General features: G+C 40.8%; 1 protein-coding gene and 1 pseudogene across 22 annotated transcripts in view; one reads left to right on the forward strand and one right to left on the reverse strand.

The window, feature by feature from the left end:
• Positions 1-10,594, reverse strand: part of LOC102148423 (carbonyl reductase [NADPH] 3-like) — a 128,209-nt pseudogene extending 117,615 nt beyond the window's left edge.
• The window catches only part of NCOA2 (nuclear receptor coactivator 2), a 267,580-nt gene that overhangs the window by 119,902 nt on the left and 132,973 nt on the right, over positions 1-14,705 (forward strand). The window lies entirely within an intron of this gene.

Here is a 14,705-nt window from a genome sequence, read left to right on the forward strand (position 1 = left end):
AGCTCTTTAGGAAGCGAGGATTTTGGCGTCTATTGAGAATAGCCTAGGAAGCAAGGGCTAGACTAATGAATGTGTACTAGACACTTCTAGCACAATAGCATAGGTCTCTTCCTAATTTACTTGTTCTTTATTGCAGTTGTGAAAGTCTTCTCAGATGGGTGTGCATATTTTTACCTTGTGGAAATGAATGAGAGAGAATTACACGACCAGAGGTAGTAAGGAGGGGGCCCAGTTCACACAGACCTTCTGACTCCAAGTCCATTATTCGTGTTGTGCAGATATGTACATCACGGGAAAATGTAATTATTCAAAGCTCCAAGGATAAGTATTATTTCTGGTCAAAAAATTAGACGATATGACATTATCATTTCAAGTTTTATTTAACCAGAGAATATTTATTGAGCCCTGACCACTACAAAGCACTTTGTTAGTTGCTCTGTGGGATACAACGAACCCCTTGCCTTTCAGAAGCTTATAGTGTGATTAAGGTTGACATACACAGTAACAAAAGACCAAAGCACTTTTTAATTCATGTGTAGGATCCATATGCGTTCTGTAAGTGCACCCAGAACTCTATCTCCTGTCGCGTGCCTGTATCAAATAAATACTTGAATGAACGAATGAGTCCAAATTAGGGTAAACTGGTTAGGGAGGGATTTATGGGGGAGATAAGACGTGTGGCAAAGCCTTGGAAGAGGACTAAGCTTTAGATACTGGAGAGAGGTGGAGGGAGAGAGGGGGCGTTCTAGGCAAGAGACACAGCTTGCACAAAGAGGAAGAGGAGGGGCGGGCAGGGCCTGTCCATGGCTGGGACAGAGCAGCTGGGCTGGGGAAGGTACAGTTAGAAATACCGCTTTGAACCACGCCTTGAGGGCTTTGAATGCTGGTTCAAGAGTTATCACTTTATTCTCTAGGCGATGGCTGCCATCAAAGATTTCAATTCCAGTGTCTGATGAGTGACATTACCAATGTGACATTTTATGTAGATTGATTTGCTTTGGGTGCACAGAGTGAATTTGGGCTTGAAATGGAGAGAAAGAGACCAGAGGCGAGGACAGCAGTGCGAGGCGAAGTCTTGGTCTAGGACAGTGGGTACAGCATTCCGAGTGGACTGAGCGTTCTGGCTTTGAGAAGGATTGTCAGAACCTGGTTACGGGTTGTTGGGGGAAAGAGAAGTTCAATATAATACAATAAAATTGCAAATAGAATAATAGTCTTAAAGTTGTTATCTGAGAACCAGCGTTTTGTAGTGTGTTCTGATCGAGAAATGCCAAGGTGTGGCATTCTCTTAATCTGGATTTTAAATGTTCTTAACAATTTTTGGACCTCTTTTCTTTCGATTATTTATGCCATTCTCTTTCTTCTTTTCTCAGAGGTAACTGCTATCCTGCATTTGTTGTTTGTTGTACCCCTCCTTTTTGTTTTTACTCTTTGTGTATTTGTTTATAATATTTGGTATCATTTTCTGTGTTTTAAAGCTTAATTAAATAGTATCGCATTGGGGGCTGGCCCCGTGGCCGAGTGGTTAAGTTTGTGCACTCCGCAGCAGGTGGCCCAGTGTTTCGTTAGTTCGAATCCTGGGCGCGGACATGGCACTGCTCATCAGACCACGCTGAGGCAGCGTCCCACGTGCCACAACTAGAAGAACTCACAACGAAGAATACACAACTATGTACCGGGGGGCTTTGGGGAGAAAAAGGAAAAAATAAAATCTTTAAAAAAAAAAAAAATAGTATCGCATTGTCCATATTGTTCTGAAACTCACCGTTTTCCTATAACATGTTTTCTTGAGATAATATCCATGTATGTGCAAGTCAGTCAAATGTGCAATATTCCGTTATATGAACATATCACAGTTTGTCCATTTTCCTCATGATGAACATTTAGGTTGTTTCTAATTTTTTGCAATTGCAAGCATCCCAACAGTGAATGTTTTTGTAGTTTTCACCTTGTATATATATGAGAATTTCTCTGGGGGATTACCTAGAAGGATAACTGCTGCATTGTAAGATATGTGATTTCAGGCTTAATTTTTGACAATGTTAAGGGTGTGAAATGGTATCTCATTTTAGTTTTAACGTGCATTCTCTGATTACTATTGAGATTACACATTGGCCATTTTGGCTCCTTCTTCTGAATTGCCTGTTAATATATTTTGCCCACTTTTCTGTCGGGTTGTATTTTTCATATTGATTTATAGTTATTGATATATTCCAGATACTTTAGGTTGGCATTTTTAACTGTAAAAATGGTTAACTCTGTAACTTTGTTCCTTTTGGAATCTGATGAGACTATGTATCAACTATGATCCTAGGCACCATTATGTATGGTAAACTTGACCCCTGATTGGTACACTGCATCTCGAATAGGAGAATAAAGGAAATGCAGATACCTGATAGGTGAGCCCCAGCTTTGAGCCTCCTTGGATGCAGGTGACTCTTAGGAATGAACATTTTCCTTGCGGGCATCTTGGAAGCTTTGCCTGGGAACTTGTTAAAAGAGATACTGGCTTCTACTGGAGCAGGAAGCTTGTAAAGGGGCAACTCTTGCACCCACACGACGTGGACCCGAGCCGAGCAGATGCTCGGTCTGGTGGAAGAACCTCCGCAACGGGGTGGCACCCGGTGCTTCCCTGCTGGCGAGCCACATCCCTGCCTGCATGTGTCTCAGGAGACTGGTGTCCTAGTTGCCTCTGCTAGTTTTGTGAGTCTGAACGTTTAGCAGAACCTAAGAAGACCCTTTGGTCAGTGTCGCAGCTATGTTGGCGCTTAAAATTATCTGAGAGATAGTTAAAGAATTAGCTTCTGATATATATTACACATCAAGGAAATATTTTTAGTTTTCTCCTAATGAGTTTTAAAGTTTAATTTCGACATCCTGATTCTGCAATCCTGATCCTAAGTGATGGGCTCTCTTGGGGAAGAGAGGACGTTCATAATTTGGGTCTGTATCACTCTGCCACATGAATTTAGTTGTCCAAAATGGAGAGAGGCCAGCTAATGAGGCATCTGTAGTTCTCCTGCCGTGCTCTGATCATTTTTAATTGCTTTTGATTTTTGAAATTGATAGACTTAAACCAACGGGGCTCAGCTGATGGCTGGCTGACCCTGTTAGAATGTACTTCTTAGGTGTGTGGTCAGATCCCCCCAATTTTGGCTCAGCCCATCAACGTGATCTTTCTTTTTCATGAAAGCATATTTCTCCAGTATTATGTGATTCAATAGAAAAATAGTATGTGATATGTGAAAAACATTTTACATACATTTTAGGAGCATATTTATTTTGCGATAAGGGAATTCCTTTATGCTATATCCTGTTCCATTTAAAAATATAAACGTAAATATTTTTTGATGCAGTTGGAAAAATTATCCAATTTGGCTTCTATGTAGACTATATATGTATCTTCGTATTACTTTTAATAAATCATTTAATAAATCTTTAATAAAATCATTCAGACCTGTAGCTCATCTTTGGTAGACTCGTGTAGTTGACAGTCCCAATTCAAAAATAAGGTTCAAGTGACCCTTGATTTTTTAGAACAAAAGGAAATTACTAAAACCAGTGGTAGAAACTATTGGCTGACCTTAAATAAATAGTGCTATGTAAAATAAGAGGCATAAACATGGCTCTTTGTTTTTTCTAAAAATGATCATATCATATACTTGAGAATGCCCATTCTGCTTGCCCACTACTTCATTTTTTCAAAGATAAGAGCAATACAGTCTCTCTTGGGTCAAGGCAGCCTGCTCACGCCTTCTTCCGTCTTTCCACATTTACCACCGTCTTGTAGCTAGACAGCACTGGCATCCAGCGGCCTCTTGTCCGTCCTCCCTCCTCAGGCTTCTATAAACTTCTATAAACCTGTTAGAAGTTGCATATTCAGCATGTTGAGAGACCATGCGTTGCCTGGCAGCCTGGGCCATCATGCCCATGTCCCCTGCCTCCCACAGCAGTCCCAACCATGCCCCTATCTGGGCTGCGATTCAGAAAACTGCAGTAAGAGTAACCTGGTTTCCTTTTTCCGTGTCAGGTACCAATTATCAGTGCTTTGCCTCTCCCCTCTTCTCCATGTAAACGTCCTCTAACATGTACAGATTTGAGCAGTCTACACGGTTACTCTCATACGAGGAGAGGCTTGGGCATGTTAGTTATCCTGTGGATGTGCTTCAACATTAAATTAACATGAAACGTAATACAGTGTATACTACCGTATGCGTAAAGAACTATATGTTAATACATATATGCTAATACAGTGCGTCCTACTGTAGTAGTTAAGGAATCAAGTCAGATTCTGGGTACGGATCCAAGCTCTGACACTTAGTGTAAAATGGGGATAATAGAAATAATCTGCTTCATAGGGTTATTATTAAATGAGATAATGTGTGTAAAGTGCTTAGCGCTAGGCTTAGCACTTACTAAGCACTCAATAAATATTAGCTGTTCTTAAAATTAATTTGAAGCTTTGATATTTAGAAGATATCAAAGTGTGAGGTGTTTGCTAATTTCTTTTACTATGATTATTTTATAATATCTGCTACATGTACTGAAAGTTGTTTTTATTTAACTTTACATGTTTTACTAAACTAACACTCAAGTTTCACTGTGGTGTTTTGCATCATATTTGCCATTTATCGTATCCTGACCGTCTTCCTCTCAGCTAGAGCGTGCACATGATTTTGTCACTTCTTCATTTTTTTGTTAATGCGCATTGTCATGTCAGCAAGGGAAGGGGTAAGGCTTAAAGCTTCACTTTCTATGTAATGTGCTGTTTTCCCTTTTTCACGACCTCTCGGAGGAATCCAGTGTGGCCTTTCCTAGTAAAATGTCTGCTTTCTTCATTCACCAGTTGATATTTCAGTAATTACAGTGTCTTCTCTTTCTTTTTGGTAGCTCTTTGTAAATATTTTTGGTTGTTAATAAATTTTTTAGCTAGAAATTTCATTTAAAGGTCTGTTTTGTTTTTGTTTTTTTTTTAATGAGTTTATTTTTTTCCTTTTTCTCCCCAAAGCCCCTGTACATAGTTGTATATTCTTTGTTGTGGGTCCTTCTAGTTGTGGCATGTGGGACACTGCCTCAGCGCGGCCTGACGAGCAGTGCCATGTCCGTGCCCAGGGTCCAAACCAACGAAACACTGGGCCGCCTGCAGCGGAGCGCGCGAACCCAACCACTCGGCCACGGGGCCAGCCCCAAGGTCTGTTTTTTTAAGGAGTAGATTTCCTATCAAAATAAGTGGTGTTGGTTATGCTTTTAAGGAAAACAAATTGACAGCCCTCACTGTCTTAGAAGTGGGAGATGGGTGTTAGTGTACCATTCAGCAGTTTTTTCAGTTGGCTACACGATTGTGCTTGTGATACTTAACACTAGAAGGTGGACATTTAAACTGTTGATTTGTTCTTCATTATTCGGTTTAAAGCAAATGAGTAGATACGGTGCACAGCTCAGCACCAAGCAGAGATGGGCCCTAAATCCTCATTCACCTCTATATTGTTGATAGAGAATCAAAACTCTGTGAAGGTATTGGGGCCAAGAAACAATATTTTGAAATGTTAAGATTTATTTCCACTCTCTGAGTATGTAGTCATCTATTGACAATAAGTTACTGGAGAGTTGACCTTTATTTGATTTTGTTTTAGATAACTTTGTTAAGGGGGGCTGTGGTTCTAACTTTGTTTCTTGCTCGAGGTGTTGAATATGAAGGGGTGAGTTAGAGTATTTGTCTTCTGTCAGATTTTCTTCACACTTTATATTTGGCTTATCCCTCTGACTAATAAGCCTTGTGTTTAACACTGGCTTCAGGGACCCACTGCAGTGAACTTGCTCTTTTTTCAAGCATTTTAATTTCCCATTTACATATGGCATAGTGAGTCCCAGTCTAAGACTTTTACATGGGAGATCTCCCCTTAATAACAAAACACAGAAGGTTATATATATATATAGGTTTATATAGAGAAGTTAGTATAAGGATTGAGGGTTTTATGGAGTGTGTCTTATTCTCATGTCTTCATTGCTTTGACATATTCTGTAGACCCAAATTTGGACATCAGTATCTGAGACTCTAAATTCTAATCCTAGTTCTATATTTAAATCGTCATAATTTTATGCACCTAATTGCTATGTAATAATTACTTCTTCATCTAAAATTTTACGAACAATAGTAATTTTTCCCTCATGCGTCCCTTAGTAATAGTTGATTTTTCACAATGAAACCCCTTAAAAATCTCTGGAATAAAATGTTACTAAAATATAACAAAATTATGGTTGCCATCAAATTTAACAATTTTTTATATTATGTACCTAGGTATCATAATACGTGCTATAGAGAATACAAAGATGAGTAGTACACGGACTCCGACATCAGAGAGCTCCTAATCATAGTGCCAGACCACTTTCAGGTTCGTAATCCACTTAGAGTAAAACAAGTACAGAGGCAACACTAACCGTGACGTACGAAGAATATGGTAGTTTTTCCTGTTTGTGCCCTCACTTCCTGATCCATTGCCTGGCACGTATCAAGTGGTCAATAAATATTTGTAGATTGACTGAAAGGTGCTGTCAGAGTAGTGTGGTGATTTCTGGAGATTGAGAGGGGAAAGGTCTCTTGTATGAAGGTAGTAGGGAAGACTTCACGAGGAGGTGGCTATTGAGATGATAAACCATGGAAGATCAGTAAGATCTAAATAGGCAGCGAATGGCAGGGGAGACATTACCCTAAGTGGAAGGCATGGAATGCGGGAGCAGTGATGTGTCCTTGTGAAAGTGCCAGGCCACGACTAAGAACACCGTGTGCTCCAGTTTGGTTAGAACTGAGACCACAGAGCTGGGGGAATATTTGGTGGACAAACCTGGAAAACTTGGTAGATTGCACCAGCCCCTGAATGCCAGATCTCTGTTTGATTTCACAAAGGGTAAGGATAAGAGAACAGGAAAGAGAACTGACATTTATTGAGTCCCTGCTGTGTGCAGGGACCATGATATGTTATCTGTGATATATATGATAGATGGCTATTATAATTATCACACAATCTTCAAATCAGTACTATGTGGTAATTTCCATCCCCGTTAAACATGAAGGAACTGTGGCACTAGAATTTAATACGATCGTAGGATACGTTGAATAAGGGAGAAATTAGGGAGAAATTTAACATGGGGAGAAGTTCCTGGGGAAGCCTACAGAAGAGATGAGGCAATCCTGATAATTGCCGAGGGATTGCATGATGTGATCAAGAGAAACTGGCCAAATAGAATCTGAAGGTCTTGGATATTGATAGGGTTTGAAGATTGAGAGAGAAAGGAGAATTAAAGGAAATTTACTGGGTGACAGAAAATGAAAAGCAGCAGATACATGAAGAAGAGTTTCCTCAGAAAGGTGAGGAGTTCAATTTTGGATACATTTAGAGAGAGATGTCTGTGAGAGGTTGGAAGTTGGACACTGAAGCTAAGGTGCTATTGTGAGGCTAGAAGTGTAAACTGAACTGGGTTTCATTTACATAGATATGATCGTTGAAACTGCATCAGCAGATAAGATTTGCAAGGAGTGGCTTTTGTCGAAAGAGGAAAAAGCAAGGATGTCATTCAAGTAATGCCCATAGTTTTTTGTTTCTTTGGTTGGTTTTCTGCTTTTGGTTTTTTTTGGCTTTGTGGCTGGGAGAAGTGGACCCAGCATATATCAGAGAGATAGGAAGAGAAGCATAATGGTGCTGCGTCATTGAAGCCAAGAGACAATGTTGAAAAAAGTGTTCTTACAGAAGCTAAATTGTACAAGGCTTGAAGGGAATGGTAAGAAATGGTTAGCTGTTTTGCTCCATTCTTGGAGCAGACATTCACCAGTGTTGGACGACTGTCATGGACTAGCTGGGCATGAAGCTCGGTAGCATCTGGAGGCAGGAGGGCCAAGTTGATGGGTCTCAGCCCCGACTTCCGCTGTTCTGGAGCCATAAGGCCCTGCCATGTCCATCTTTTCCCATCCAGGGCAGTGTGTGTTCAGCAGAATCCTGTCGGCTTTTCTCTTCTCATTCAGATGCTGGGCCAAGATTCTCGATAAGACCGTGACCCCCAACTTGGACACCCCATAAGCGGAGCTTGGCCAGCCTTCTCTCTCAGCACTGCATTTTTTCTGTCCTCCACAAACTCTTTCATGAGGTCCACCGAGTCCTCCTGTGTGAGTTTCTTGCATCGGAACTTCTACAGATCTTTGCTGCAGTTTTCAAGAGCTTTTGTACCCTGTAAACAACTTAGATTCACCTCTCTGCCGTGAGGTTTTCAGTAGTAATCTGGTACAGACATTTCTGGTGGCAAAAAAGTTTGTTTTTAGTGTCATCTCAGCTTGGATGTCAAAGGGTATTGGATCTTCAACTGAAAAGAGAAGGAAACACCAAGTCATAATTTCCCCTGAAATTCCTGTGATAATGTGAATCTTATCTCTGATTAAAGGAAAAGCAAGCTAACTTGACAACAATTTTCTTTTTAATCCGTGGTTCTCAGGAGGGCCAGTGACTCTATGGTGTATATGGAAAAATGAGGGGGCAGTTTTGGCTGTCACAGTGATGGAGGCAAGCTGCTTGTCTAAAGCCCTAGGGTAGAGCGGGAAAGTCCCTGACTGCCCTATCTGAAATGTCTTCTAATGCCCGAGCATTCTTTTTTCCTCCTTAGTGCTTATCAGTGTCTTACATATTGTATCTATACTTATTTATCTTGTTTATTGTCGCTCTCTGGATTGTAAGGTTGGAAGGGCAAGGATGTTTATCTGATTGGTTCACTACTTTATCCACAGTGCCCTGCACATAGTGAGGATCTCCACGCGGTTGATGAATAGATGTATTGAAATCGTAGTGATTTGCATCGCCGTCCTTTCTCTCCCAATATACTCTAAACCTATTGAATGGAGCTAAATCATCTTCGTATCCTTAATAATGCCTTGCTTATTGCAGCTGATGTATAAAGTTTTCTTGTAGCAGCATCAGAGGGGAGAAACTAGAAATTTGGGGCTCAACTGGTCTGAGTTTGAATTTTTGTTCTTACTAATTTGACTCTAATTAACTTACCAAACTTCTGTCTCATTTTCCTTAGCTATAAAGTGGGGATAAATTAGTACCCATTTACTAATACTAATTTATATAATATATACTAATACTAATTTATATAATATATAATATATATTATATATAAACCTATATTAGTAGGGTACAACAGCCCTACTAATATAGGGCTGTTGACAGGATTGAAGAGGGAATGCATGTCAGAGTGGCTGGCACATACTTTGCATCCAATAAATAACTGGTTTGAAGTCCATTGTGTAACCTTGAATAAGTTATTTAACCTCATTGAGCCTCAGTTTGTTCATCTCTAAAAGGGGTAGATTAAATTTATTGCATGTGGTATGTGGAGGCATCACTGAGACACCACATGCAAAGCACCTGGCCAGCATAATGCCAGCGTCCTCGGTGCTCAGTAGGCATGAGTGCCCTCCACTCTTTTTGTGTGTAGTGCAATGGTTAAGAGCACAGACGCTGGAACCAGACTACGTGAATTCATATCCTGGCCCTTTTACTTACTAGCTTTGCTTGACCTCTCTGTGCCTGTTTCCTGTAAATGTCTGTAAATTGGGAGAAATAATTGTGCCAGCCCCATAGGATTGTTGTGAGGAAAATAGATGTGAATATCAATAAAAAGCTTAGATCAGTACCAGGCACATGGTAAGCGCTGAATGTGTTCAATTTAAAAAAAAGTTGTCTTTATTGCTTTTGTTCCTCTTTCTTTAGTCTATTAAGTAGTGTTAACCTGATGTAATCTGAGTAGGATGCCTTGCCTGTAACGAATGGGGCTCCTTTATAATGAAATTGGCCGTGTTTAAGGGGGAAGCTAAAGTAAAACATTGAAAACAATAAAAGTACGCTTCATGCTTTGATCTGATTGGATAACGTGACCCTGGTCTTGAATCTTCCATGGACAGCAATGAAAAAGCCAGTGTTTTGACTCCCGTTCTGGTCAAGATCCACTCAGTAGCAATGGCAGGTGGGTTTAAATCTGATTTTTGAAAAACTTTTTTGTCACTTGCAAATCTGCCTCCATTTCTCTGCCCTCTGTTCTGCCCACCGGTTTCTAGGAATGGTTGGTACTGTGGTTTGAGTGGAACCTGGGAGGAAGCAGACGTGGAGGGCCAGGTGGCAAGTAGCGGGCCAGTCTGGAAACCTTCTCCTCCTGCTGGGGAAAATTTTCTCTTCCAGCAAATCATTCTAACAAAACTCTGAGAACGTTTCCCTGACTGTGCCTCCTGATTCTTCCATCCTATCAAGGATATAAACTCTTTATCTTCAGAGAACCCCAGAGTTGATTACATCACTGAGGGCTTGGCTAGATCTCTATTCATGTCTAAAACAGGCTTGAGAAAAGAGAGGTGGCTGCTACAAATCAGCAGATTCAGCGTCCATTCATGCAGCAAGCTACTGTTGCAAGGTCTGCTGGGATGTGGTGGCATCCTCTCTCCGTTAGAGGTTCCACTGGGTCTTCTCTGTGTGTGGTTCATGGCCACCCCAGATGTCTCTCCCTTCTCACTCTGGTGCTGGCATGGCAAGCAGGCGTCGTCTCTGGTGCCCATTCCCGTTGATTGTAGTGATCGCCTGGAGTGCTGTGCTGAGAAGAGTTGAGAGGCCACATACAGCTTCAGAAGTGGTTAATGAGCTGTGTCTGCTGTGCAGGGGGAGAGGAGTAACCACAGCGCATGTGTGTGCATTTGCCAGACTTCATGGACTCCACGATAGGGTTCAGCCTCGAGAGACTCAAGGTCTCATTTTGTGTCTCAGTATTTTTGTCTTTGAATGAGTGTATATCAATTACTTTATTCCACAGTAAAATTGAAGTAAATTAGGAATCATCTATTAGCTTGGAATATATAGAGTTACCTATGTGTGCTTTTCATTGCTTGCTTAAGGAAGCTCTTAGAGATCTAAATTGTTCTCTAACCTTTGAAGTTCTCTTGCTTTGTTGACATGTGGTTTTATCTTCTGTTTTGTAAGTTTGGAGGAACATACTCCTAAGTTTTGAGGTAGTTTTACTTATTGGACTACTGATAAATTAACATGAATCGCTTGAAACCTTGGGCCCACAGAAGGTGGCTCTACCAGACTTTTACAATCATTGTAGAACAGGTCAGACATCTCCTTCCTAAGGGAATGGGTGTGTGTGTTGTCCTTTGGTGTCCCTACTCAGAGGCCAGAGGTAATTCCCAGTCTAACTGCTGAGGTCTGAAGGTATTGCTTCTATTTTGTTATGTTTTCTTCTTACGAATCAAAGTAAGTCTTCTCTACTTTGGCAGCTGACAAAGGACACTCTTTCATTGAGGAAGTAATGACAGTGTTGAAAATATAAGCAAAGCTCCAAATATGAGGATATTTTAGACATTTTATAACTAAAGTATGGATGTATTAGACTGCTTAGAAAATTGTGGTAAAATATACATAACAAAATGACCATTTTAGCCATTTTTAAGTGTACGGTTGTATGGCATGTATGGTTTAAGTGTATGGTTGTATGTAAGTACCATATATTCACATCGTCATGCAACCATCACCAATATCCATCTCCAGAACTTCTTTGTCTTCCCCAACTGAGAATCTTATCCATTAAACACTAACTCCCATTCCTCCTCCCCGCCATTCTCTAGCAACCACTGCTCTGCTTTTTGCCTCTATGAATTTGACTGCTCTTTTTGTGGCTTGCTTACTTAGCTTAGCATGTCTTCAGGGTTCATTCATCTTGTAGCATATGTCAAAATTTCCTTCATTTGTATAGCTGAATAATATTTCATTGTATGTGTATACCACAGTTTATTTACCCACTCTTTTTTTTTAAGGTATGAGTTGGTTTTTCTGTGTTTTTTTTTGGTGAGGAAGATTGGCTCTGAGCTAACATCTGTTGCCAGTATTCCTTTGTTTTTTTCCTCCCCAAAGCCCCTGTACATAGTTGTATATTGTAATTGTAAGTCCATCTACTTCTTCTCTGTGAGATGCTGCCACAGCATGTCTTGATTAGCAGTGTGTAGGTTGGCGCCCAGGTTCTGAACTGGCAAACCCCAGGCCACCGAAGCGGAGCATGCAAACCTAACCACTGTGCACTGGGCTGGCCCCTATTTATCCACTCTTCTGTTAATAGAGACTTGGGTTGCTTCCACCTTTTGACTGTTGTGAATAATGCTGCTATGAACATAGGTATACAAATACTTGTTTAAGTCCCTGATTTCCATTCTTTTTGGTACCTACCCAGAAGTAGCATTGCTGAGTCATATGGTAGTTCTATGTTTCAGTTTTTTGAAGAATCACCATACAGTTTTCCACAGTGGCTGTGCCATTTTACATGCCACCAGCAGTGCACAAGGGTTCTAATTTCTCCACATCCTTGCCAATGCTTATTTTCTAGTTTTTTGATACAAGCCATGCTAATGGGTGTGCAGTAGTATCTCATTGTAGTTTTGATTTGCATTTCCCTGATGACTAATGATGTTGAATATCTTTTCATGTGTTTATTGCCCATTTGTATATTTTCTTTGAAGAAGTGTCTCTTCAAGTCCTTTGCCCATTTTTTTCATCAAATTGTTTGAGTTTTTTGTTGTGTAGTAGGAGTTCTTTATGTATACTAGATATCAATCCTTTATCAAATATACGATTCGCAAATATTTTCTCCTATTCCATTGGTAGCCTTTTCATTCTGTTGATAGCATCCTTTGATGCACGAGTTTTTAATTTTGATGAAGTCCAACTTGTCTATTTTTTCTTTTGTTACATGTGCTTTTGGTGTCATATCCAAGAAATCACTACCAATCCAGTGTCATGAAGCTTTCCCCCATGTTTCTTTTTAAGAATTTTGTAGTTTTAGCTCTTATGTTTAGGTCTTTGATCTAGTTTGGGTTAATTTTTGTATATGTAAGGTAAGAGTCCAACATCTTTTTTTGCATGTGGATGTCCAGTTTTCCCAACATCATTTGTTGAAAAGACAAATAGAAAGACTCCAAAAGACTCGGGTATCTTAGCTTACATATAGTCTCATCATTTCTCACTGATAGTGTTGCTACAACTTCCTAAGTACTCTCTTGAACTAGTATTATTTCTGGAAGTTCATACCTTTGGTAAACTATTTTTTAAAGCACACAATCATGTCATTCCACTACTTATAACCTTCATGGGATGAACTTCGGCCTCCTTAGCTCAGCAGACAAAGCTTGTCCTAGCCTGGCTCATGGCCAGCTCTCCAGCCTTTTCTCCACTGCCGCCTTTTAGGGACCCCTTTGCTGTGGTCATGGGGATTTCCTGGGAGCCCGAGTGAGAAATGTGCTCTCACGCTCCCCTGCCTGTGCACCTGTTTCTCCCCTTCCTCCCACACGTGACACAGTCCTGCCTGTCCTGCATCCTCGGATGCCTTTCCTGGCCGTTCCCTTTCGAAGTTAGGCACTCTCCCTCTTTGCTCCTACAGCAGCCCAGACACTAACGTGGCGTTTCTGATCATGTTTTGTAAGTTTTGCCTGATTTTCTGTTTGTTCTCCTTGATTTTGGGTCCCTGGAGGGCAGGGATTTTGTCCTGTTCATTTTTTTTTTATCCCCAGAGCCTGACTTTACGTGACATTGTTAGTGAATAAATGTTTGCTGAATGAAATGAATTAATCTAGCACTAAAAAAGGAAAAGAGAAAGAACTGAACGGTACGGGGTCAGGTATCAAAAATGTTTTTTCTTTATTATAGAATATCGCTGTGCCTGAGGGGCTTTCAGGAAAGAGTCCTTGTTTCCTCTAATCATGTTTTCCCTCTTTCCCCATGTTTGCTACTATGCCTGTGATTAGTATTACCCTTTCCAAACAAGGATAAATAATCGTCACGATATTTTGAAAGGAAGGAGAGAATGAGGAGAAAGCAGAAAAAGAAAGAGCTGGGGTTGGGGAAGGTGAAAGAAATCAGCCAGCTCACTCAGAAGCGTTTAGCAAGGGCTACTTCGGAGTTGAGTCAGCGCCGGCTGGGTGCTGGGTGCTGGGTGCTGGGTGCTGGGTGCGGTGATAGCTGCAAGAGGCAGTCTTCCAGACAAACAGGAACACGTGTGCCTTAGCACCTTTTGTCACAAGTGCCTCTCATGCCTGCGGAAATATGGAATAGATGAATAACTAATTATTTGCCTCAGAATATAGCATCTCCACAAAGAGAAGTTTTTGCCTGACTTCGCTGATTCTGTTTATGTGGCCAAATTTGTGAATAAAGGAAAACTTTAAGTCAGATCTTAGGTAAAACAGGCTATCAGGAAAAAACATGGCGGTCTTGCTACCAATTGCCTACATAGCATGCCTTTATGATGCAGTGAGAATAGTGTGCCAGGTTCCTCCAGTCCTCTGTGTGTGTGACTCTCGCTTTCTTTTGGCTGTATTTACGAGAAGTTAGTACCTAGGGGGTTCAGAGAGCAGCAGAGCCAGAGGAACAAATATGGTTCCTCCATGAAGGTTGAGGATGAAGGATGGTGGGTGAGGCCATTGACCATCATTCTAGGGGTGTGTTACAGCTCTTCTCTTTCGTCCCTGGAACCCCAGTCCTCTCTAACGTTTTGAAGAAGCAGCCTGGTCTAGTCTCTACCTTTGGTTACCTTTTGACCTCTTAATAACAGTTTGGGAAGTTTTCTCCTTAATTCATATGTAACTGATTCTAAAGTTAGGTATTTGAAACAGTATAGCTGGAGAT

Source organism: Equus caballus, chromosome 9 (assembly GCF_041296265.1).
Source record: "Equus caballus isolate H_3958 breed thoroughbred chromosome 9, TB-T2T, whole genome shotgun sequence".
Classification (NCBI taxonomy): domain Eukaryota; kingdom Metazoa; phylum Chordata; class Mammalia; order Perissodactyla; family Equidae; genus Equus; species Equus caballus.